Source organism: Macaca fascicularis, chromosome 11 (assembly GCF_037993035.2).
Source record: "Macaca fascicularis isolate 582-1 chromosome 11, T2T-MFA8v1.1".
NCBI classification, from domain to species: Eukaryota; Metazoa; Chordata; class Mammalia; order Primates; family Cercopithecidae; genus Macaca; species Macaca fascicularis.
This window is the reverse complement of record NC_088385.1, coordinates 96,527,712-96,553,399: the sequence shown is the minus strand read 5'-3', so window position 1 is coordinate 96,553,399 and position 25,688 is coordinate 96,527,712. Positions and strand designations below refer to the sequence as shown.

Here is a 25,688-nt window from a genome sequence, read left to right as displayed (position 1 = left end):
GAAGAACCTGGGCAGGTCTTGTCTATTGAAAGCCACACAACCCTGGACCCTTGGATCTGGAGATTTCTGGAAGTCGTAAATTTGGTTTAGTCTATCAGGAAAGGACTTCGCAGTGGCTCTCAATTGCCTGTGGAACTGGAAAACCCACAAATAATAGATTCACCTTTATAGATAATTTCAGTCTTCTCCAAAATTACTTAATGCAAATAACAAATGAACAAATTATTTTGTTTTTGTGCTTTTTTTCTTCCCCTCTCTGGTTTCTGGAAAGGGAAACAGTCCAAATAAGTTGAAAAGCAGATAACATGGGTAATTCACAATTGGATCTATACTAATTAAGTCATTATTAGTATGTATAAAAATGTAAAGCTCTTTTGAGGCCAGGTGCAGTGGCTCAGACCTGTAATCCCAACACTTTGGGAGGCCAAAGCAGGCAGATCACCTGAGGTCAGGAGTTCAAAATCAGCCTGATCAACATGGAGAAACCCCGCCTCTACTAAAAATACAAAAATTAGTTGGGTATGGTGGTATGTGCCTGTAATCCCAGCTACTCGGGAGGCTGAGGCAGGAGAAGCGCTTGAATCCGAGAGGGAAAGGTTGCAGTGAGTCGAGACCACGCCACTGTACTCCAGCCTGGGCAAAAGAGTGAGACTCTGTCTCAAAAATAAAATAAGATAAAGCTCTTTTGAGAATTACCATGAGACTAATTGAATTCATTTTAAAATAGACCCAAAAGGAATTATAGCTAATAGCTTTACTTTAAAAACATCTTAGCTTTTTACACATTCTCTTTTGTAACACTGCTTTCAGCATTGAATTGTAAACCACTTTATATGGAAGATTTTGTGTTATATTTGTTATGAAACATTCCCAAATATAAATATCTAGTTTTTATTTCCGATTATAATAATAATCTATGCTCACTATTAAGTTGGCAAGTATATAATGACAAAGAAAATTACCATTAAGCATATCACACAGACTTAAAATTTTGTTGTATATATTTGGAAGCTTGCGTTCTGTGTGTGAATACCATCATTTATGTGTAGCCAAACCATTGGAACTGTAGACAGCTGGGCTTTCAGATACATACCATTCAGCTGATGGATTTAGGAATGGCCCACTGCAATTTAAATTGCAAGGTGGGACAAGAAACACTTGTTTAAAAAAGTTTGCATATATGAAGGTATGAGGCATGGGCCATCAATCTCTGACCAGGCTGGCTGAGAGGAAGAGAGCAAAGGATCTTGGTTCACAATGAGGCTGTCCCCGAGAAAGAAAGAAGTGAGAGTGAAAATGCTGTGTGATTAACGTCCTCAGCAACTGTGTGGAAAGTCCGCCTCCTTTCCAAAAGGGCTATAAAATGAAACATAATCAGCAGTGGCCCAAGCCATTCTTCTGTGAGACCCCCATAAGTGGAGAGAAGGACATAAATGGAGAAGCCATTTCATCAGAGAGGGAGATGATGTAGGCTAAATAGGAAGCGCATCAAATGACAATAGACCCAAGGGGCAAGTGCGGAAGACCCAAGCTGAGTGACAGTGGCAAGGCAGTGTTGTAGTAACAAGCAGCCTTGTTACACTAATAACTCAAAGTGATGCTTTGGATTCTGTTTCAGAAACCATTGCACGTCTCCCCTATGCAGGGACTATGCTAGGCAGAAGGGAAGCCAAGATGAAAAAGAATCCCTGATATCTGAGACTGATACAGGAACAATTATAATACCACACTAAGTGCAATCATGATGCCAAACAGGGTATGATGGACGGTTAACTTCAACAAGCATGGGGACCCAGGGATAAAGAATATCTAACAAAGTCCATGGGCAAGAACAGAGATGGATGAGGTTTTGCCATATGGGAGAAATGGTGACAGTTCAGACCGAAAACAGCTGGTACGATGAAGCAGGAGAGAGAATGATATTTCTTCATCGTCTACAAACTCATAAGGTAAGCAGTAGAGCTGAATTCCCTACTCTTTCAGATTTATTGAATTACAGCTGTTTAAAATATAGTAAAAATCTCTCTAACACAAGATAATGAGAAAGCCTTTATCTGATTAACCAGATTCTTGGAGATAAGGGATTGTATTGCTTTTAGATATGTAAATGTCATTTAAATGCAGAGAGTAGCTGTGTTTGATACTAAGAGTTTTGGAAACTGACAATGAAACATTCTCTTATAAATGGGTGCTTTTGACATGTTGTTTTCTAGCATTTAAACCTTTCCCCTTACAATCTTGATTATGCTGTAAATTTGCTAAGTTAACTTTCCTTTTGCTTTCATCTAAAGCAAAATAAATCCTGAAAATGAATAAAGTAGTGTGCTATTTTGTGCAAAATAATAGTGATAACATTTTGGTTAGCAAAATGAAATAATATACCTGAAATAAATAATATGCCTAGTAAATCTGTACTCATGGGTCGATTTGATGACAGAAAGGAAAAGAAAGCTTAAAGATAAATATCTCTAAAGTTACGCCTTCAATGCCATCTGTACAAACTTCATGTCAGGATCTAACAGAAAAAAAAAAACTGTCTTATGCCAACACAACTAATTCCATGAAGTTTGGATCATCACAAAACTCAAATTGTTTTATGATTTCTTTTATCCGTGTCTTTTAACTGTACAGTACATTTTACTGTATATACAGTTTTATGGAATGTGGAGGCAGCATCTGATTTACTATTTTCTATTCAGACTGTTTACTTTGTAGTCAAACATTCTTCAAAAACATTTTAGTCTTCCCTCCCCTCACCCACTCTGATTTTCCATTCGAGGCTGTCAGTTCCTATTTAGAAAGGTTAATTGAGACCTGGAGTCTCAAAGCCTCTGATACAGAAGCAACTTTTGCTGTCCTTAACAGATTTCTTTGAATTTGCTGCCAGGTCTGATTCTACATGTAAATATTTAAATGAGTTAGTAAAAAAAAAAAAAAAAAGAGTGGTGAAGCAAGGATACCATGATTTATGACATGAGAAAATGAACTTTCATTTCTGCATACTTCTTTTTGCAAACTTCTTGGTTATTGTCAAATTTGCAGATGTCTTTCTTACTGCTCTTCATTAAACTTTCAGCCTGCTGTGGAATTGCTGAGTCAACCAGGAGATAATGCAACACATTTGCAGGAGCCCATTCTGTTTTAATTATCTCCCCTTAATGTCACCAAGGAGGTGGGGCTGAGAGGGCCTTTTGCTGTGACCCTTAACTCTTGAAAAGTGAGCATCTTCTTATGAGAGCCAGCTTTGAGCAGTTCACTTCGGACTGCTGACATGTTTCTTTTTTACCTCTCCAAAAAGCAGAGCCTGCTTTGGAATGCAGTGGAAATAACCCACCACAGAAGAAATAGTCTGTAAACCGAAGAACTTGCTGTGAATGTTGGCTTTTTGCCACAGCCTCCTGCAGGGAAGGAAGAAACCTTGTCTCTTTCCACCACCTCACTTCCTCTTTCCAGCCAGAGGACACCCACAAATTTAGACAGGAGGAAGGCCCTGAGAGGAGAGCCAGGCTCTGCACTTACTGTTCCGTGCCTGAACTGTCCAGTTGGAATCTAATGTGAGCCACATGAGTAATTTTTGATTTTGTAGTAACTGCATTAAAAAAGTAAAAAGACACAGATGAAATTAATAATATATTTTAACCCATCATATCCAAAACATTACAATTTCAACATGCAATCAATAGGAAATTTAACAAGATACTTTTGCATTCTTTTTTTTAACAGAGTCTTCAAACTCAAGGTGTTTATTTTACACTTACAGCATCTCTATTCAGACATTAAATTTTCATTGGAAAGACATGTTTGGTTATTTAATTTTCATAAAATTAACAGCTGAAAGGATAGATTCACAAGTTGTTCCAAGTATACTAAAAATTGCTTTTTAATAACTGACCAAGTGTCAGTTTTTTTAAATAAATTGAAATTAAGTAAAAGTAAAAAAAAAAAATTCTTAGGTCCATAGCCACATTTAAAGGGCTCAATTGCCACATGTAGCTGGTGGCTACCATATCGACAGCAGAGAATCATAAACTTGCGAGTTAACGTGTGATCCACAAAATGGCAGCATCAGCATCACCCAGGATGTTACTAAAAAGGCAGAATCTCGGGCCTCACTCCAGATCTACAGAATCGGAATCTACATTTTAAGAAGACCACCAAGTGATTTGTATGCAAAATGGAGTTGGGCAACACGGATCTATTTAACACATCAGGAAAATTAGTATTATTGCATCCTTTTTACAGATGAGTAGATTGAGGCTCAGCAAAGTTGCATAATGTGCTGAAAATCACAGAGCTAATAAGTAAGGGAGCTGAAATTCAAACAAAAGCCTTGCCCATTTTTAAGCCTACACTCTTTCTAATATTTACCACATTCTTTCTAATAGTTGTCTCCTGCAGCATGGAACACGATACTACTGATGGTATGAAAGTTCATTTTAAATTGTGCCCAGAGCACATTTTTTAAAGCACTAAAATACAAAGTTTAAAAATGTGTCCCTTTTCCATCCTTTTTTAGTTTAGAAAACTAGAAAGTAAAGTCAAGGATAACATCGCTGCATGCCACCATTATGTTTTCAATACCTAACACTTGCTGAAAGTGCGCTCCAGCCTCAGAACCTTTGGCAAAGCATCTGGCTAAGTCTTCCTAGCTTTAGTTCCTTTCATTGAAATTATTCTTACTTTTACCTGCTATTTATGGCAAATGATACTGGCTTTTCATTTATAGGCTGATACATAAAGTAGATGTATTTAAGAAAGAGTAGTTGTAAATGTGCCTACAGATGGCACACAGATATGGCCACATGAAAGGAGGCCTGGGAATGACTGAGGTGTGGGAAACAATGCCCTGAAGGAAGCTGCCTCATCCCAGAGACAGAGTCACCAGCCACTCAAGCCCTAGAGAAGACTGAAGCACCCAGAGTATTGTGAACTTTTGTTGTGAGTCAGCTGAACTTCTTTCCCAACGCCAGTGCCCCATCACAGTGCCCCTTCAAAGCAATTAACAATCATTATAATTGTGTGTGTGTGTATGTGTGTGTGGTGGATGCTAATTGTATTTGTTTGCTTGTCTGGTTGCTGATACGGTTTGCCTGTGTCCTGACCCAAATCTCTTCTTGAATTGTAGTTCCCATAATCCCCACGTGTCGTGGGAGAGACCTGGTGGGAAGTAATTGAATCAAGGGGGTGGTTATCCTCGTTGCTGTTCTTGTGATAGTGAGTGGATTCTCACGAGATCTGATGGTTTTGTAAGGGGCTTTTCTCCCTTTGCCTCAGCACTTCTGTCTCCTGCCACCATGTGAAGAGGGTATGTTTGCTTCCCCTTCAGCCATAATTATAAATTACCTGAGGCCTCCCCAGCAGTGCAGAACTGTGAGTCAATTAAACCTTTTTCGGTTATAAATTACCAAGTCTCAGGTATTTCTTCACAGCAGCGTGAGAACGTACTAATACAGTTAGTTGCCCAGCATTTTCTACATCCCAGCACAGAAAACCAAAAAGTCAGATCCCTAATCTCAACACAGCAGTAAGGCTATGGGCTTAAGACATAAGCCCAGACAATTGGACACTGCTGCTGGTTGATGAATATAGAGCAAGTGCCTTAAAGGGGCAAGGGCAGCTTAAAGTTCATATGGCCGTGGTGGAGACAGCACAGTGGCTGCATTAATGTCCTATGGTGGCAGTGATTTCAGTGGCAGGATTCCAGCAAGGGCAACAGGAATGCCCTGACCAGGTCTGGGCTCAGGGGCCCACACCCTCTTAGTAATGCTCCATTTACTAGGTTCAATTGCTCTGTGGTTTCCACAGTATCTGTGAGTACACAGCAATATTCCGAAACTACTTCCTCCAGAGGTAACCAGAGTTGGTTTCTGTCTTGTGCAATTAAAAACCTGTACTGTTAGAGTGGGGTTCTTTGATTGTCCACCTACCCCACTAGACTACCAGACCGCATGAAAGTGGAGTTTATATCCACTTGCTCACATTGCATAAGCCCCCGGGACCTGTTCCATGGCTTCAAACATAGTTATTGCTCAATAATTATTTGCTGAATGAATGAATGAATGGATGTTGAGCATATAGGACATGCCAATAAACACTTGAGGAATATTGAAAAGTGACACTTTTACTTTCTCAAAACAAACTAAGCATATTCTATGATTAAAAAGATTCTGCCTACGAAAATTTTAACTTCAAAGATAGATGAATAATACCTAAATTAAAAGTACCCTTTACTCACAAATTGATTCACTCAAGATTCCATCGCTGATTTTTCTAGGGGTAAGTTTTGTTTTCTAATTATAAACTACTAGAAGAGCTTAAACAGAACAGAACATAAAGTTAAAAGCTAGATTTTATGCAGTGAATATGTAATACTTTCAAAATTAAAGGAAATAAATTATTTGAAAAATAATATTCAGAGTCATTGGTAACACAACATGGTTCAGCCATGAAGATCACACATATCTGAAATGAAAACATCAATCCAGAATTGTCAAAAATTAGCATGTGGCTTGCTAAATTGCAAAACTGTGCTAAGCAGTTTGCCAACATTATTAAGCCTCATAACAACCTAGGAGTTAACCGCTCCCCCCCCTTTTTTTTTTTTTTTTTTTTTTGCCCTTCTCTAGAAGAGGTAACTAAGGCATAGAAGAGACTTGAAGTGATTTGCATTTACTGCACAAAGAACATTTATTACCTTGTCTAAATTTTGTGAATATTGTTGGTGAGGTGGGTATTTCTTTCTTCCCACTCCAAGCTTATCTCCTTTTTCCTATGAAGTTTTTCAGCTCAAGGGAGTAGGAACTAGTTATCTGATTGGTATATTCAATAAGCTGAATTTTACTAGTAGGCCGGGTCACTCGGGGTAAAAATTAGCCCTCATGTATGACACTCTTCTTTTTGGCCACCAAAACATTCTATTCAAAGTTCCTACAAACTTCATTGGACCATTCTTTCACTCCCTTAATGTGTCCTCAGTATCCTTCCTACTCAGCTTAGTCATTATAATCTCTCCCTTGCTTACATCCATCACCTACATCTTGTTTCATCTACCCTGGTTAAATCTACCTCTCTGCCTACCCAGCACCAGCCCTTGAAGGTGGTTAGAGAAAAGCACAGCCACGCTGACTAACCTCACTTTGACCCTCAGGTAGCCCCATGATGCTGCCAGGAGTTCATACTGTATGTCCCTCATGCATTCACTCTCGCACCCTATAAGGTGCCTATTTGACAGCCTTTTCTCATTCCTCAAACCTCCAATACACCCCACATTTTCATTCTCAGCTACTGACCTTGTTTCCTACTTCACTGAAAAATTGAGTCAATCAGAAGAGAATTTCAGCGAATCCCACCACCACACCGACTCACCAGCATCTGCACCCACACACTCTGCCTTCCAACTGGCATCACAGGACTTTCCATGTGCTCCTAACCAACCATCCCTTAAGCACCAGATCCCAGGACCCCTCACCTATGCAAGGACGATCTGCCACCTCCCTCCTAAATCATCAGCCTTTTCCTTTTTGCTGGCTTATTCCCATGGGCATGTAAACCTCCTGAACTCATTTCACCCCCATCCTGCAAGTCACCACACGATTGTTTTACTCCTCTTTGCAGCAGAATTCCTCAGAGATTTCTATCACCAATTCCTCTCCTCACATTCTCTCTTTAAAACCACTACACTCAGCCTTTTGCCCCTATGATTCCTCTTAAATTGCTCTTGTTAAGAATATCAGTGACCTCCACATTATCTAATCCAATGCTCGTATTCCCAGTCCTCCTCTTAGTAAATCAAGCAACATCATCAGACAGTGGATGACTCCTCCCTAAGATTCTTTCTTCACTTGCTCCCCATACACCACACCCTCTTGATTCTCATCATATTTTCTTGGTTACTTTCTCTCAGTCTCTTTTGAAGGTTCCTTTTTCTTAATCTTGAAGGATAAGTCCTTGATTCTGGTCTCTATCTTTACTTCCTTCCTTGGTGATCTCATTATGACCTTAAATCTTTACGCAATCACATCTATTTCGAGCCACCTTTCCTGAATTCTAGATAGGTGTACCTGTGGCTTGACTGACATCTCTACTTGGATGTCTAGTAGATGTCTGTAAAGCAACATTTCCACAAATAAGCTCCTGATCTTTCCCCTATCCATACTCCTTCAACTCAATTGATGGCAACTTCATTTTTTTATTTCCTAGGCCAAACTTTGAAGTCATCCTTGATTTCCCTCTTTCTCTTAGTACCCCATCTCTAATCCAGCAGGAAATTAGCTCTAGCTTCAGAAGATGTTCAGAATCCAACTACTTTCATACCACCTCCCCTGCTATCACCCTGTCCTAAGCTGCCATCACCTCTGTGTAGATTGCTGCAGTGGCATCCTAACTGGTTTCCCTCCTTCTGCCCTTGTCCCTGAAGTCAATTCTGAGCAGAGTAGCAACAGTGACTGTGTTAGGTCCCTCTAGAGGGACAGAACTGATTGAGTATATATATGTGAGTTTATTAAGTATTAACTCACACAATCACAAGGTCCCACAATAGGCCATCTGCAGGCTGAGGGGCAAGGAAAGCCAGTCGAGTTCCAAAACTGAAAAACTTAGAGCCTGATGTTTGGCAGCAGGAAGCATCCAGCACGGGAGAAAGACGTAGGCGGGGGCTAGGCCAGTCACTTTTTTCACATTTTTCTGCCTGCTTTTATTCTAGCCTCGCTGATTAGCTGATTAGGTTGTGCCCACCCAGATTGAAGGGAGATCTGCCTTCCCCAGCCCACTGACTCAAACGTTAAATCTCCTTTGGCAGCACCCACACAGACACACCCAAGAGCAATGCTTTGTGTCCTTCAATCCAATCAAGTTAACACTCAGTGTTAACCATCACAGTGACCATTTCAGAATATGCAATATAATTAAAATATAAATCAGATCACAAATCTTTCTCTCCATACCCTGCAATGACCAGTTAAATTTCACCGTGTCCTTTGGAATCCATATAATCTGCCCTCTTTACCTCTCCATCCTCATCATCTATGACTCTTCACCTCAGGCCTTCTTCATTAGCTACAGTGGCCCCTTTGCTGTTCCCTAAAAACATCAGGTATGGTCCCACTGTAAGATCTTAGCGTTAACTGTTACCTCTGTCTGAAACACTCCTACAGATAGCCACATGGCTGGCTTCCTCACTTCCTCTAAGCCTTTGCTCAAATTCCACCTTCTCACTAAGATACTCAGACCACCTGTGACAGCTTGTGTTTTCAAAATACCCACACCAGTATCTCCTATCTGTGTCTATTCTTTTTTTTTTTTTTTTTTTTTTTTTTTGAGACGGAGTCTCGCTCTGTCACCCAGGCTGGAGTGCAGTGGCCGGATCTCAGCTCACTGCAAGCTCCGCCTCCCGGGTTCACGCCATTCTCCGGCCTCAGCCTCCCAAGTAGCTGGGACTACAGGCGCCCGCCACCTCGCCCGGCTAGTTTTTTTTGTATTTCTTAATAGAGACGGGGTTTCACCGTGTTAGCCAGGATGGTCTCGATCTCCTGACCTCGTGATCCGCCCGTCTCGGCCTCCCAAAGTGCTGGGATTACAGGCTTGAGCCACCGCGCCCGGCCTCTGTGTCTATTCTTAAAAGGTCATCTTCCCATTCCCCTATTAAGAGATGGAGTCTGTGTCCCTTCCCTCTTGAACCTGGGTGAACCTTTGTGACTCTCTCAACCAGAAGTGACACTATGTGATGAGGCCAGGTCATAAAAGACAATTCAGTACCATTCTCTATTAAAAGAAACCAGGGCTCCTTATTCCAGGGCTAGGGTGGGAAAAATACAAGTGAACCTGGAGCATCTTGCAAGGAATGTACACAGAATGTAAGGAAATGATCAAAAACTTAAACAATGGGGTCTTCTCAAAGGGACACTAGTCCTGAACTAAAGGAACCCCCAATTCCCAAAGCTGGAAAAGTTGGAGCAATAAAATAACATAGTATTGGATTATAACCCAAAGTATACAATAAATATACACAAGTCCACAGTGATATATAAATGTGTGTGTATATATGTGATACATATATGTTTGTGTGTGTGTGTGTGTGTATGTGTGTGTGTGTGTATGTGTGTGTGTATGTGTGTGTGTGTATGTGTGTGTGTGTGTGTGTGTGTATGAGGGAGGAGAGTCAAATCTTCCAGACAGGAAAATTCCAAATACTAACCACTCCAGGTGGTGGAATTTAGCCACCTCCTCCCTTGATAGTGGGTTAGAGTTAGTGACTTGCTTCCAATGAATAGAATACAGAAAGGGAAAACTAGGAATTTTACTGGGGAGAAATGTGGCAAACATTACCCCTTAACCAGGTGATCAAAGTTAACATCACCCACATGGATATCATGTACCCCCAGGTGCGATGTGTTGAGAAGGGCACTTCACCACAGTAGTCTTCTTTCCAAAAACCTATTCCCTCCATCTAATCATGAGAAAAACATCATACAAATCCAATTTGAGAGACATTCTATAAAATAAGTGACTAGTATTCCTCAAGACTGAGAAGCTGTCATAGACCAGAGGAAATTACAGAGACATGAGAATAAATGCAATGTGAGTGCTGATTGGATCATGAAAAAAAAAAAGGACATTAATGGAAAAGTTAGTGAAATCCTAATGAAGTCTGTAGTTTAGTATTTATGAACCACTGTTGGTTTCATAGTTTTGACCACAGTAAGGAAAGATGGTAACATTAGGGGAAATTGGATGAAGGATATACAGAAACTCCTTACTTTCTTTGTAACTTTTCTGTAGATCTAAAATTATTCCAAAATAAAGTTGATCTAAAAATAAAAAAGTTCAGAAACAAAACCTCTCTCAAAAAAAAATTTTTTAAAAGGCAATACAGCTTCTACTTGATCTTTCTCTCCCTCCTCCTCCTGATCCTCTTCCTTCCTCTCCTCCTCCTTCTCTCCATCTCTCCTTCTCTGTCTCACAATCTCTTGGGACATTTGCTTTTGGAACCCAGATGTCATGCTGTAAGAAAGTCCAGTGTAGATGGAGGGGCCTGCAGGTATTCCAGTCAATGGTTCAGTTGCAGTCCCAAATGCTGACCAGTGCCAAGCACCAGGTATATGTGTGAGGAAACCTTGAAGATGATGCCAGCCTCAGCCACTGTCTGACTGCAACTGCATGAGCACCTCTTACTGAGAACCAACCAGCTGAGCCCCATCAACTCTCAGAACCATGAGAGGTAATAATGATAAGAAACTCATTTTGTTTTTTGCTGCTAAGTTTGGGGTGGTTTCTACAGCTAACATCACCCTACTTTCCAGGTCAGTTATGCCCTGTTCCTTTCTCCTACTCCACATAATAGGGCAGGCAGGCAGACTTAGAAAATCTGAGGGACCCAATCCCCTTTAATAGGCATGCCTACATGTGCATTCCCAAAAAGATATGGAAGAATTCACTTCTGCTTCAGGCCTTAGCTTCATGTCAAAGTTGGCTTTTTCCAGGTGGCTTTGAACTGGGGAGATATTAAGTGGTTGAGATTCCATTAAGTAAGTAGTAATTTGATTCCCATTCTGCTATATTTCTTTTTGTATACAGGGTCCTGAAGAATGAGCTCAGAGACAGTCTTGCATTTTCAAGCATATCTGAGTTATTGTGTATCACACCTACAATACACTAAAATTTCTTACCCTCTACAAACTCATGGGGGGAAAATATCTCCCTTGGGTTTCGGTCCTAGGAATTACTATGTGTCTCAGAATGGCATGTTTGCTTCATCGCTTCAACACTGTGAACCATCTAAAGGAATCACTCCTTGGCTGGTCAGAATTTCCAAACTAGGTTTACAACCCTCAGCTAGCAAGGAGACTAGGATTTGTGTACAATATATACCACCTTCCTCTGACTTCACCTTTATTTCCTACTGCACAGTGTCCCCACTTAGCCCATGTGTTTTCTTATAAGCAACTTTATATTTCCTTCGGGAAGAGTCAGAGTATAAATAAAAACACAAATACATAATAATGTTTAAGTGCCTCTCACAAAATTAATGCCCAGTAGAGAAATTCCCTTGATCTTTGCCTCGTACTTAGTTTTACAGGGAATGCTAGATTTCTGCAGCCCTCTCTCAGTGTTCTGTACTGATGGGTTCCAATACATGGAGCTATGAGCAAAACTACTGTTGACTTCCCTTTCCCCATTGCTGTTTATTTGAAATAAGTGGTGAGCTCCAGCAGGGTTTCAAGAAGGCTTGGTCCACTTTGACCTGAGCCTCAATTGTGAGTATGCCACATTTGTTGAGCATGAGCTACTTGTATCTGTCAGAATGCATCTTGGAGAGGGGTGTGAGCAAACCTCACCCAGATCATACCACTAGTCAGCTTGACGCTTAAAAGAGGAATTCTTATTTGCTGAATTGCTAGAGTCAAATCTGCAATATTTTGTAACTCTAAGTCTTTAGTCTCTGCTTAAACAAATATATCATCAGCTTTAAGAATCTGATAAGGTAGACATTTTACATAGTAGATAATTCTTGTGATTTTTGTCAAGTTTCCTTATGAGAAAAATAAAACTTTGCTTGGGCTGTCAGAATAATATAAGACAGCTTGAGATTTTTTGCCTAGAGTTTGCGTGGGCAGGAAATTTATTCTTTGCTTGGTACATCTTTGAGCCACACACAGCTGTGTGAGATCTCAGTTCTTTACAAATTGCTAATAAAAAAGATAATGCCAACATTTGCACTCTTCTCAAAAGTCAAACACTGAAGATTTAAATCAAGATTTCTGGATAGAAAATCTTAATCTTTTGAGTCATGTTGCCATGCTTTTAAATTCACTTCCTAACACTGAAGGGAACTAAAATTAGAATTTGGAATAAGCCAGAAGCAATGAAACAATTTTCTCATTCATCTAACATGTACTTACTAAGCATCTAATCTATGTCTATGCATTTAGAAATTTTTTAAGTGACAACATGGGTTTGATCTCCAAATATAGGACTCAATTAAGTTTTGGCCAGAGAGGAAGAAGATAATTAATATTTGTTGAGGCCTTACTATGTGCCAAGCACTTGGTTAGGCTTTTTATAAATGTTATGATGTAAATATTATTGATCCCATTTTACAGATGAAGAAACATGCTACACAACCAGTGAATAACAAAATAGGAGTTGAACCACAGACTGATTCCAAAACCCACTGCATTATACTACTTCCCACAGTTTAAATTTTTTGCACTTGGCTAGAAAAAGCTTTACACTCTAGTTCTTACAAATGTTCTCATAAACATTTTCAATTTATTTAAAACATATACATAATGCATTTTCAATATATTTAAAACAGATACATAATATAAACAATTTAAAAACAATTTAAATATAGTGAATGCTCATGGAAGGAAGTTCAAGAGGCAACAGGACCTTGCAAGAAGGTGTGAACTGGGAAGAGCCAGAGGTGATCTTTAAGATTACCCTTGAAAGATGGATAAGAGATGTACCGGGTATGTGGCTCACACCTGTAATCCCAGCATTTTGGGAGGCTGAGCCGGGTGGATCACGAGGTCATGAGATCAAGACCATCCTGGTAAAAATGGTGAAACCACATCTCTACTAAAAATACAAACAATGAGCCAGGCATGGTGGCATGTGCCTATAGTCCCAGCTACTTGGGAGGATGAGGCATGAGAATCACTGGGACCTGGGAGGCGGAGGCTGCAGTGAGCCAAGATCGTAACACTGCACTCTGGCCTGGGTGACAGAACAAGATCCTGTCTCAAAAAAAAAAAAAAAAAAAGAAAGAAAGAAAGAAAGAAAGAAAGAAAGAAAAAGAAATATAGATAAAAGATGAACAGAAGACATTCTGCAAGAATAACAAAGGGACAGGGTTGGACTAAACTGAATGACTACATTCCATAATGACTCACATGTCAGTGGTCCATATTGTAAAATGAGGCTAAATGCTTAACTTTCATAATCCCAGTCCACACCACATCCAGATGTCAGCTGGCAATGCTGCCAACTTATGTCTCTTCCAGCTTCAAGGCAGACTTCACACTCTACCCTGGGGCTCTATTCATTTCAAAATGCAGACTGGACCATAGCCAGGAAATAGAAAAATCCTGATTCTGAAATGTGCCAAGATTCTCCCAAATTCATAGGAATACCAAGGCCACTGAATGTGATCGCAGTGGGAGAAATGGGAGAACTTTGTACCTGTGTACATATCCTCAAAAGCTGTATGTTCTGTATATTCTCCAGTATGACCTAAAGACCACCCGGCTCAGAATCTACTGGGTGTGCTCACTGGAAATGGAGTGTCCTGGCCCTCCCCCTGCCTCTGAGTCAGAATCTGTGAGAGTGAAATGCAATTATCTTCATTTAAACAAAATCTGTGGGTGAGCCTGGTGCTCTAAAGCCATCCTTGGCCTGTATCATTCTTGGCCTTTGGGCCCAGTGCTTCCCCAGAACTGGTAGAGGAAGACAGCAATGGCCCATTTGCTACATGTAAAACTGCATGTTCATAGGAATAAAATCAAGAGACTTACGTGCAAAATATTGTCCTAGGTGCTGTGAAGGGTAAACAATGAGGTGGCATAGCACTTTCTCTCAGAGGGCTTATGTCAGGAAACAGACACCAAAACAATGAGTTAGGAATGCAAGAGCCCTGTTAGAGGTAATGCCTATGAATGATAGAGGTAAGAGAAGGAGTAGGCTGGGTGAGCCTTTAGACACAGTGCAAGTCTGACACCTGTGAGAGGCGGAAGGATGGAAGATTGGGTAGAAAAGTCCTCAGACTGCTGTGCAGTTCTGAGACCATGGCAAGCCAAATGGAGAGCTCTAGCTCACAGATTTCCTACAGAGGAGTCCCAGGGTGACCAGACCCTGGTACTCCTGCCATGCTCAGTCTTTGGCTAGAGCTACCCAACATGAGCATGTCCTTGCCTCAAACATTGCACCAGACCCCAAAGTTGCTGCAGTGGGAGGTTGTCACCCGGCGGCATTCCTTGTAGCAGCTCCCTCTTGAAGGAAGTTCTGACAGGTGCACTTTGTGACTGCCCAGACATACCCTAAATGCAGATTTGATGGTCTTACCCTACCTAGTCAATGAAACATTGGAAAGAAGGGATGTGGCAACAGTGAAGAATCAGGCACATGGCTCTAAAACCAGATGAACCTGTGTTGGAATCACACCTCCGTCGTTTGGTATGTGACCTCAGGTAGTTGACTTAACTCAGACTGAATCCTGATAGGAATGAGTAGGATAATACATATTTAATAAGATATTTTTGGCTGGCTAGTGAGACAATACCTAGACAACATCATTCTTATTCCCTAATAATACGTGCACACACAGACACATACACACACATCATAATCTGTCTTCATTCATTTACATACAAGTAAATGACAAAGAAGACCAGAAAGTAGAGAAAGGCAAGCATGTAAATAATAGCATGATGTCTCTTGTTGATCTGGTCCAGATTGGATTTGTATCCTCCATGGTTGGCCCAAGGTTGGAGGCTTGTGTGGATTGTTAGATCCCTGGGCTCTTTTTCATCACATGGTATTTATAGAAAATGATAGTATCATGCAGCCATAAAAAGGAACAAGATCATGTCCTTTGCAGGGACATGGATAAAACTGAAAGCCATCATCCCCAGCAAACTAACACAGGAACAGAAAACCGAACATCACATGTTCTCACTTATAAGTGGCACCTGAACAATGAGAATACATGGACACAGAGAGGGAAACAACACACACTAGAGCCTGTCAGCAGGGCAGGGGGAGGGAGAACATCAGGATAAATAGCTAATGCATGCAGGACGTAATATCTAGGTGATTGGTTAATAGGTGCAGCAAACCACCATGGCACACGTTTACCTATGTAACAAACCTGCACGTTCTGCACATGTATCCGGAACTTAAAAATTAAAAAAATTTTTTAAAAGATAGTATCTATAGTCCACGCTGGGGTTGATAAAATAAAACTGCTCAAGCCAAATGACAGTGCTAGGGCTCTAGTCACCCAGCCCCTCCCAGGCTGCCCCAAGGACTAGGGCGATCAATATCCTGGCACCCCTGAACCTTTGTAGTACACTAGCAGGCCATGATGCATAGTTGGGAAGCTCTGCTCATAGACCTCATCAAAAGGCTTTGCAAGCCCCTAGCCACATTACAAGCTTCTGAAGAACTGAGTTGACATGGAATGGGGGAGGAGTCATGCTCCTTCTCTCTTCACTAAAGTGAGAGATGTTTGACCACACTGAGGACCATAACATTTTGGACCATCTCCAAGTGGTACCTTGAATGTAGATATTATCATTTTCATGGTGTGCAATGACATCTGTGAGTGAAGTCATCAACGAAGAAAAAGAACAGAACAGATTGTGTGGTGATTGAGGCTGACACTGGTTTATGAGAAACTATGAGACATCCCTTTGGGGACACCCAGAAAAAATTGAGGGACACTTAGATTTATTGGAAGAAATTCTCAAGTCAAGAAATATCTGAGTCATAAAAAAAAACTACTTTTCAGTGCAGTTGAGAGGATTAAAGAAGATAAGTCATGTAAAGTCTGGCACACAGTAAGTACTCCATAAGTAGTAACTGGGATTATATGTGTTGGATATTCTATTAGTCAAGACTCATTTGCTGCAAGTAACAGAAAATAACTGAAACGTGCTTAAGCCAATAAAAAATTGTGTGTGTGTGCGTGTGTGTGTGTGCGTAGTGTTTATTGTAAGAAAACAAAGTTATCTCATGGCACTTGAGTAAAAGAATTTACCTGGACCTCAGGAGGGAATGGAACCAAAGACTGAAAAGCCATTCAGAATTCAGACAACTTCAGTAAGTGAATTTCTCTATGGACCAACTTCCTCTGTTTCTCGGTTTACTCAGTGGACAAACAGCACATCGAAATTCCTGAGTTCACCTACTCTCCAGACCATGTGGAGAATTTCTTAATGCAGACTCCCAAAAACAATATCTGATTAGCTAATCCGGGTCAGGTGTACAAACATTCTTCCTATAAATTTTAGCCTGGAATGTGGAGTCCCCTAGCATAAACATTGCCCTTGGTGATTGAAGTGAGCAGATGCCAATGTTTCTCTCTCTCAGGTCTGATCGAGGTCTCAGCAGGGAAAAGAGAGAGCACACTCCCCTTAGGACAGTTATAGGAAGGTTTAATAAAAGGATGACAGAAGTGCAAGAGTGTAGGGAACAGAAATAGGGCGGGGTCTAAGCCAGGCTTTTACCACCCATCGGCCCAACCAGAAAAGGAGAAGGAACAGTCATCAGAACCCAAAGGCTCAGAGAAGTTGTGAAATTCCTATGTGAACTGCAGCTGCCCAAGATAACTCTCCAGGAAGGGAGCCTAGAAAATAAATTCCCTCACGTCACCCGCCTCCTGCTCTAGGATCGCCTACAAGAAAGTCACCCATTGGCCAAACCAGGAAGTGAGAAAGCCCCTTGATGAGGTAGCCTCTACAGGCCTGCCTGCCAGGGAGGAGACGGAGGGAGAAAGGTGCAGAGTGCATCATTCGGGGTGGATCTTTTCACATTATTCCGTAACAGTGAAGGAAATAACTCCTCTAGGCAGGTTTAAATGGCTCTGTTTTGAAAACATATGGTGAGTTTACAGCATCACATCTATCGTCAGGCTCCAATAACCTTAATCCCCACTTCAGTCAAAATAGGCTACCGACCGTTCTACTTCCTCTAATCTCCCACTTTTTGCCCCCCACCCCGCTGCCCTACCTTACTTACCCATCCAAGACCAAATTCAGATCCTGCCTACTCCCTAAGACCTTTCATCAAACAAACTCTCCCTCCGCTAATTTCTTTATGCTCCGTGCACCTTGCAGCACCATTTTCCATGTGCTGTATAAAAATTGTGTTGTATAACAATTTTTGTCCAAGTTCATGTTCACTCATCTCTGCATCCCTATGGAGACTTACGCAGACCATTGCCCATAGAAGACGCTCAAGAATGTTTGCTAAGCAGTTGTTGAAGGAAGTATGAAGAGTTTGGCAAATCTCTTTTTTCCTAAGGCAGTGTTCTTTCTTTTAAGATTGCTTAATAGATACTTTAAGTTTGAAACCTGGAAATGAACACTATTCAACAAGTCAGAACATTTGTGAAATGATTGATGTTTACCTCACAACTCTGGCACTGCTCAGCCGTTGCTCCTGGGTTACTTTTGAAGAACTTTTATTTATATTTTGACTACTTCTGAGAAAGGGTTGATATTAACTAGTATAAAAATGAATCACTCTTGCATCTCTTATAAAGAGATAAGACTAAATGAAAATTATTAAAACTCATATGGATGGCATCTTGAGACTGTGTTAACTTAAAAATCAAATCACATAAAATAAAATTGAAGGTGACTAATAGTATACATATGGTATTTCATTTTACAACTTTTGACCTTATTCTAAGGATTCTCTGGGGATCTAGAAAACTGCTCAATTTTCCAAATGTAACATTAGAAACAGAAAATGATCCAACTTTTCCAGTCTCATAATCACAAGATCACTGTCAAGACTTTTGTCTTTATATTTAGAGGCCCTCCCATGGATGTGTGATTACTATTGAGACCCACATCATTAAAATTGAGGTGGTGAGCCCTTTTCCTTGTTCGACCTGCCATCTTTCCATCCTGTTGCCCTTTAAACTTCTATGGTTGATTCTCTATACTCTTCTTTGCTGCCATACTCAGTCAAACACCATGTCACATTTCTCCTGTCTGCTTACAAATTATTGAATTCTTCCTGACACCAGGGTTCTTTCACAAAGTTGTGAGTACTTAATAAGAAAACACGAGGAAATCAATGAGGAGTTCAACGATGAGGATAAAAATACCTGGAACGGTTTGTGAGAAGGATTAAACAAGGTAATGTGTGCAAAGCATAGAGGCACATGGTAAGCACATGATAAATATTGGGTTTGTAGTTCTACAAATAATGAGAAGAGTAGCTTCTCTCCTTTCTCTTTCCCTTCACTTTGTCTTTGGAGGCCAAACATAAAACTGGCATGGCACACAGTAAGCACTGGGCTCACTTAACATCACCTCTCTCTCTCCCTACTTCTGGGCAGGACTTGCTTGGTTGGTGAATAAGCAGGTTTAAGAAGGAACAGCCTTGGGCTCATTAGCTCATATTCTTTTGCATCACCACTGATAGCATCTTTAAAAAAAGCAGTTCCCACCTCCCACATATCCCCACAAAAACACTTAGTTGTTTCATTGACAGATTTCATCTCTGTTGACTTCTAAATTCTTGACCTTTTAAGGTCAACCTATGCTACAGTTCTAAACTCTGCCTGGGCAGCCTTCATGACAGGTAAATAGCACTTTGACATGCAAAGCGAGAGAATTTAGCTAGGGAAACAGCCCCTGTGGCCTTGATAACGAGTCTTTGTGGAAAAATGCCAAACTACTACAGAAGAGCCATATCCTGAATTCCCAGCTTCGAATACATTTCTCTCTCATTTTTGAATTATTCAATCCCCTTCAAGTATACCACTGACCATATCTTTCCTCTTCCCAAGCCCTACAATCCTGCAGTGAATTGTAATAATAACAGTTAATACCACCAATTACACCATGACAAGCTCTTGGCATACACTATCCCATTTGGCCCTCATATTAACTCTATGATGTAGGTACTGACATTATTTCTATTTTACAGGTGAGCTACTGAGGTTTGGGGAAGTTAATTGCCCACAGTAAAATCACGGGTAAATGGTGAACACAAACACATTTCTGAATCCAAAACCAGTACTTAAAAAAAAATTTTAGCCCAGGCGTGGTGGCTCATGCCTGTAATCCCAACACTTTGGGAGGCCGAGGCAGGCGGATCACCTGAGGTCAGGAGTTCAAGACCAGCCTGACCAACATGGAAAAACCCTGTCTCTACTAAAAAAACAAAAATTAGCCAGGCATGGTGGCGCATACCTGTAATCCCAGCTACTTGGGAGGCTGAGGCAGGAGAATCGCTTGAACCCAGGAGGCAGAGGTTGCGGTGAGCTGAGATCGGGCCATTGCACTCCAGTCTCGGTGACAGAGTGAAACTCCATCTCAAAAAAGAAAAAATTAAATTTTATTTATTTTTTGGTGCAGGTGTCCCTTGCAAACAAATCCAGTGCTTTTTCTCTGTACTTCACAGTCCCAGGGAGCTTCCCCACTCTAATCTTGAATCTCACCAGGGCAGTTTTGATAATGTTTTTGGCTATACTCAACTAAATACCCTGCTTCTGTCTTTACCCTGGGCTCATATGCAGTTCAGCTCAGTGCTATGCTGAGTCTATAACAGATACAGATACAAAGAATTCTGCCTTTAATTTCCTAAAACTTAACTTTCTTCACCCAAGTGGGGGTGCTTGTCTCTTTGGAGAGTAAATCCAGGCCTTACTTCTTTTTTGCACAAAATTAGTGAACACATAGCCAAGCACTGGGCATAAGGCATTAATCTTTTGTTTCTGTTAACTGATGACTCCCTGAAAAGACCACAAAAATAACCTGTTGGTCAATCAAAGCCAAGTTTATTCCTTATTGCATTAAGGGACAGCACTGCCTTGACAGACTCTAAGTTGTATCTCAGAAGAAGGACTTCAAAGGTAGATATTCATAAGGTTTAGGGAGTCTGGTTTAGGGTGGGATTTTCCATGTGGGGACTTGACTTTGACCAGGCCAAGTTTATGATTTAGGATTGGTAAACCCGGCAAGGCATAGGTTTTAAAGGGACTCTTGAGTTAACAGCTCTTTGATAAGCAATCTGGGTTGGCCAGTTGAACAGTCTGTTGTTCAAATAAATGAATTTTCAGAATGTTCTTAAAACAAATATTTTGCAACTTTATCTTCTTGGACAAGAATTTCCCAAAATACTGAAGTTATGTTAATGTAGCCAGTCCTATTTCATGTGATTGCAAGCAGTTTGTTCAGTCTTCATGTCCCTTATCTGTAAATGGATATTATTATAATGACTCATAGAGTCATTATGAGATTTAATGAGTTAATAGAGGCAAAGCACTTAGGAGAGTGATTAGCCCACAGAAAGTGCTATGTGTGTATTTATTATCATCTTTACAACATAGTACATTTAATAAGCCTTGCCCTAGCCAAACTAAGAGGATCTATCAATCTGCATGGGCTTTTTGGGAGGATTTTTCTATGATAAAGTTATATTCATAGCAATGTCTTATGAACTGAATTATGTCCTTTTCAAATGCGTATGTTGAAGCCCTAACCCCCAATGTGACTGTATTTGGAGATAGGGCCTTTATGGAGATAAGGTTAAATGATATCTTAAGGGTGGGACCCTAATCCAATAGGACTGGTGTCCTTATAAGAAGAGGAAATGACACCAGACAGTTCTTTTCTCTCTCCATGTGCATGTTGAGGAAAGGACAATAAGAACATAGTGAGAAGGCAGCTGTCCACAAACCAACAAGAGAGCCCTCAGCAGAAACTGAATTTTCCAGCACTTTGATTTTGGACTTCCAGTCCCCAGAACTGTGAGAAAATAAATTTTTATGGTTTAAGCCACCTAGTCTGTGGTATTTTATGGCAGCCCTAGCAGACTAATAGAACATGATAGCTATCGGACAGCTCCACATTGCCTTGCTTTTTAAAAGCCATTCTAAATAAATAAAATTTATAAATTTTGCATCAGTTCCCCTCAATTTTCTCTTTCCTGAACTCCAGATGTATGTTTCCTGTTGAAAATGAAACTCAGGAGAGGGGGGAGGGGGGAGGGATTGCATTGGGAGTTATACCTGATGTAAATGACAAGTTGATGGGTGCTGATGAGTTGATGGGTGCAGCACACCAACATGGCACAAGTATACATATGTAACAAACCTGCATGTGATGCACATGTACCCTAGAACTTAAAGCATAATTAAAAAAAAAAAAAAAAGAAAAAAAAAGAAAATGAAACTCAGTTCCCCCAAAGTGGAACTTCTCACCTCTCTCTTCTAAACATGTTCTCCCAGTGCTCACCTTGGCATTACAGGAACTGCTCTAACACAGGACTGAAGGCAAAGTACTCTCTGATTCCTTCTCCCATCCTCCCATCCAGGCTATTGTTCATTATCTCATTCATTCAACAAATATTAGTACCAGGTGTTGTGCCCAGTATAAAGAATAAAATGATGAGTAAAACAGATGTTAGTCTTTCCCTCACAGAGCACATAGTCCACTGGCAGAAATGGACATTAATCAAATGAAAAGTTGCAATTGCTACAAGTGCTGCTGGGGAAATAGTGACATAAACACAGCTACATCATGCAGAGACAGTCTGCACCCACATACCTTAACTCAGGAATAAGAACTAAGACCGCTTATATCAACATGACTTCACTGTTTGTTCCAGTAACTCTTGCCCAGGGAGGCAAGGCTATATACCAGTGAATATGTTTATTGTTTGCTTTAGGAACTCCTAAAATCAATTTATCTGAACTTTAGCTGCTCAAACAGCCAATTTCTCAGTACAATACGTCGCTTAACTTGCAAACTGCTTGCTCATCGAACAACTGTTTATTTGTCAAGATTTGTCTCAAGACTCTTACCTCACTCTCTTCCCCATTTCTAAATTATTATGTAAAATACTTTAACCAGTTTCAATCAGATTTCCTTAAACTACTTGAGTCTAGGCCTCAAAACCCTGCAGATATCAGCAGGGTTTTCTCCCTTCTGAAACATTTGTAAGTTTTACTTGATCAACAGCATATTTTGGTGGTCTCTAGGAGAGTCTATGGTCAGTAATCACGGTAAACTGATGGTAACCAGGTGCTATGCAATCAAAGTACAGGGATAGGGGTAGATAGAAAGGGACCTGGTCTAAAATGAGAGTAGGGGCCAGGCTCAGTGGCTCATGCCTGTAATCTCAGCGATTTGGAAGACTGAGGCAGGAGGATCACTTGAGTTCAGGAGTTTGAGACCAGCTGGCCAACATGGTGAAACCCCATCTCTACTAAAAATACAAAAATTAGTCAAGCGTAGTGACGGGCACCTATAATTCCAGCTACTCAGGAGACTGAGGTGGGAGAATTGCTTGAACCTGGGAGGCAGAGGTTGCAGTGAGCCGAGATCACGTCACTGCACTTCAGCCTGGGCAACAGTGCGAGACTCCATCTCAAAACTAAAATAAAATGAGAGTAGGGAAAGAAGACTCAGAAAAGACTCTGGAGGAAATGATGGGGGCTGAGAACCCAATGCTTAGGAAGAAACAACGAGATGAAGAGTGGAGGAAGAGGCAGGAAATGATGGGGGCTGAGAACTCAATGCTTAGGAAGAAACGACGAGATGAAGAGTGGAGGAAGAGGCGTGTTCCAGGCAAAGGCCTTGAGTTGAGGGAGAATTGTATTCTTTGGAATGGAAAGAAGGCTATTATGGCTGGAGCAGAGAGAATACAGTGAGGCTGGAGCAGAGAGAATACAGTGAAGGGCAGGAGGAAATGAAGCTAAGTCTTAAGCAGGAGCCAGCATGATTATGAGGACCTTGTAGGATATGTTGAGGATTTGAGCTTTTATTCCTGAAAGTAGCGGGAAACCACTGGAATGTTTAAAGCAAAAGAGTGACAGGATCTGGTCAGGAGCAGTGGTTCACACCTATAATCCCAATACTTTGGGAAGCTGAGGCAGGAAGATTACTTGAGCCCACGAGTTCCAGACAAGTCTAGGCAACATAGTGAGACCTTGTCTCTTCAAAAATGTAAAAATTAACTGAGCTCGGGGACATGCACTCATAGAATTTTAAAGAAAATTCTTTTAAAGAAGACAGCCTGGGAAACATGGTGAAACCCCATTTGTAAAAATAAAAATAAAAATTAGCTGGGTGTGGTGACATGTGTCTGTAGTCCCAGCTACTCGAGAGCTAAGGTGGGAGGACTGCTGGAGCCTGGGAGGTCTAGGCTACAGTGAACCATGATCATGCCACTGCACCACATCCCGGGTGACAGAGTGAGACCTTGTCTTAAAAAAAAAAAAAAAAAGTAATAAGATCTGATGTGACACCTTTGGGAGACAGTTAAGAGCTGCTATAGAACTCTAGAAAAAAGACTAAAATGAATATGACCCCCATATGGTAATTCAAATGCATCCTGTTTATGATTCCTCCTCCCAGTTTAGGCTTTCATCATAGCCTCTTCACCTAGTCCATGATCACCTAACTACCTCTCTGATCTCAGTATCCAGCTTTGTAAAACAAGTGTAAGTAATAACACCTATGTGGTCCACTTCATTCAACAAACATTTTTTAGTAACTCTCATATGCCTAGCACAGTGCTTAGTCCCAGAAATTTAGTCATGAGCAAGACAAACACATACCCTGTCCTCTAAAACCACAAGCCCATGTAAAATAATGTACGTGAAAGCTCTTTGAAAACTATAAGACTGTATTAGCACTCTTGATTGCAAGTGACGGGGACATCAATCAAACAGCAAAAGCAAAGGGGAATTTATTAGCTCATGTGCCTGAAAACTCTAGGAGTATCCTGGCTTGGGTGTCTTTGGATCTAGGTAATGACAGGCAAGATCCACACTTTTTCCTATCTCTTAGGCTATTCCACATGATCAACAAGATGACCATCAGCAGTGCAATCTTTGTAGAAAGAATATAGTCATGCATCACTTAACGATGGGGACACATTCTGAGAAACGCATCAGTAGGTGATTTCATTGTCATGCAAACATCATAGATGTGTATATAGTATAGCCTATTGCTCCTGGGCTGCAAACTTGTACAGCATGTTACTGTGCTGAATACAGTAGGCAGTTGTAACACAATGGTATTTTTGTGTCTAAACATATCTACACATAGAAAAGGTAGAGTACAAATATGATGATATAATCAGATATGGGACCACTGTCATATATGCAGTCTATCATTGACTCAAGTGTGGTTATGCAGCACATGACTATACATCTTTCCCAAGAGCTCCTAGAGAAAAATTCAGGGCAGGATTTTGGTTGGCCTCATTTCCTTGAGGCAGCGAGAACCCCCCTTGATGTAGAATTCTGGCCAGGCCTGGATCATGTGTCCACTCCTGGAGAAGGGAATTGGAAGAGTCAATCCTCCCGAACCATATACAGTGAACAGTATTTCTATGGGATGGTGTAGGGGAAGACTGCTCTCCAGTGAAAGGTTTGCTGGGAAGAAACAAATACAACAACATATGCCCACAACAAAGATGCCATAAACAAATATTAGGCTTTATAATTGGGACCAAAACATCTGATATAATTAGGACCAAGGCTATCTTTGTGAAATCTTTTATAGGTCTCAAGATAAATACCAGGCAGAAAGAAAGAAGAAATAGCAAGGGAAAAATTAAAATGGAATATTTGCTAGAGGAGATGTAGGATGAGTCAAGCACGTGATTTTCAAGATAAGAGACCTGACAGTGTTTTCATTCTTAGGAAAGTAGAGTTGAGAACACTGGAGAGAAAGAAAAAAATCAAGGAAAAGCAGGTCAAGGAAAAGAAAGAAGAAAGAACATAGGAAGAGGATTTTAGTCTTGAGGAGGGACATTCTATCTTTTGACACAGGAAGGAAAAGGGTTTGATGGATATGGATGTACTATATTTAAAGTACATCAATTGTTGAACAGAGTTTATTTTCACTTTGAAACACCTGTTTTATAGAAATGGTCTTAGTATTGTTTTATAGTGTAACTGCAGTATTTTCTTCTTGGTGTTACATGAAATAATGTTG

The 25,688-nt window shown here is 40.7% G+C and overlaps 1 long non-coding RNA gene across 6 annotated transcripts in view; it reads right to left on the bottom strand.

Moving 5' to 3' along the window:
- Positions 1-25,688, bottom strand: part of LOC135966399 (uncharacterized) — a 77,826-nt gene that overhangs the window by 15,034 nt on the left and 37,104 nt on the right. For 2 of the 6 annotated variants that reach the window (XR_010579709.2, XR_010579713.2), the window contains exons 4-5: positions 19,929-20,050; positions 3,520-3,589 (exon numbers count right to left, since the gene is read on the bottom strand). The exons of 2 other annotated variants lie outside the window; for them this stretch is intronic. This is a non-coding gene — a long non-coding RNA (uncharacterized lncRNA). Of the gene's footprint in view, positions 1-2,600; positions 3,590-19,928; positions 20,051-25,688 lie in introns of those variants that run through there. 2 more of the 6 variants (XR_012420480.1, XR_012420483.1) reach the window with 2 other exon arrangements.